General features: G+C 8.7%; 1 protein-coding gene across 1 annotated transcript in view; it reads right to left on the reverse strand.

Moving 5' to 3' along the window:
• LOC119586318 (inositol 1,4,5-trisphosphate receptor-like) overlaps positions 1 to 679 on the reverse strand; it is a gene marked incomplete at its 5' end in the record, with an annotated part of 125,834 nt that overhangs the window by 18,288 nt on the left and 106,867 nt on the right.

Below are 679 nucleotides of genomic sequence, written 5' to 3' on the forward strand. Positions count from 1 at the left end.
AAAATAATACCAAAGAATTTTTTTTTTTTATTTTTATTAAACAAAAATTTTAAAATTTTTTAAATTTTAATTATAAAATTATTTATAAATTTTTTTAAAATTCTATTATTTTTTTCAAAAATTAATATTTTTATTCTTATAAATTATTCAAATTATATTTTAAAGTTTTTTTTTATATAATATAAAACATTATATTTAAAATATAAAATTTTCTAAAAATTTTTTAAAATTTAAATAATATTTTTTTATAACTTTAAAATTTTCCCTATAATTTATTAAATTTAAAAAATTTTTCATTTTTTTTATAATATAAAAATATTATAAATAAAAAAATTTTCCCTAACATTAAATTATCTAAATTTTTTTTAAAATTGGAAATATTAAAATTTTTAAAACCCCCAATTTTTTATTAAAAATTAAATATTTAGAATTTATATTGAAAAAATATTTTTCTATATTTATAATTGCCATTATCTTTTTTTTTTTTTTTAAAAACTCTTTTATTATACATCTAAATTTTTATTTATATGAATTTTTTAATATTATTAAAATATAATTTAAAAGAATTTTAAATTTCCAAAATTTCACCTCTTTCTTGACCCTATTTTTTTTAAAATTTAAATTTTTAAAAAAAATTAAAGAAATTAAAAAAAACTAAAAAATTAAAAGGGTTTTCGAA

The sequence above is a fragment of the Penaeus monodon genome, chromosome 21, assembly GCF_015228065.2.
Source record: "Penaeus monodon isolate SGIC_2016 chromosome 21, NSTDA_Pmon_1, whole genome shotgun sequence".
Classification (NCBI taxonomy): Eukaryota; Metazoa; Arthropoda; class Malacostraca; order Decapoda; family Penaeidae; genus Penaeus; species Penaeus monodon.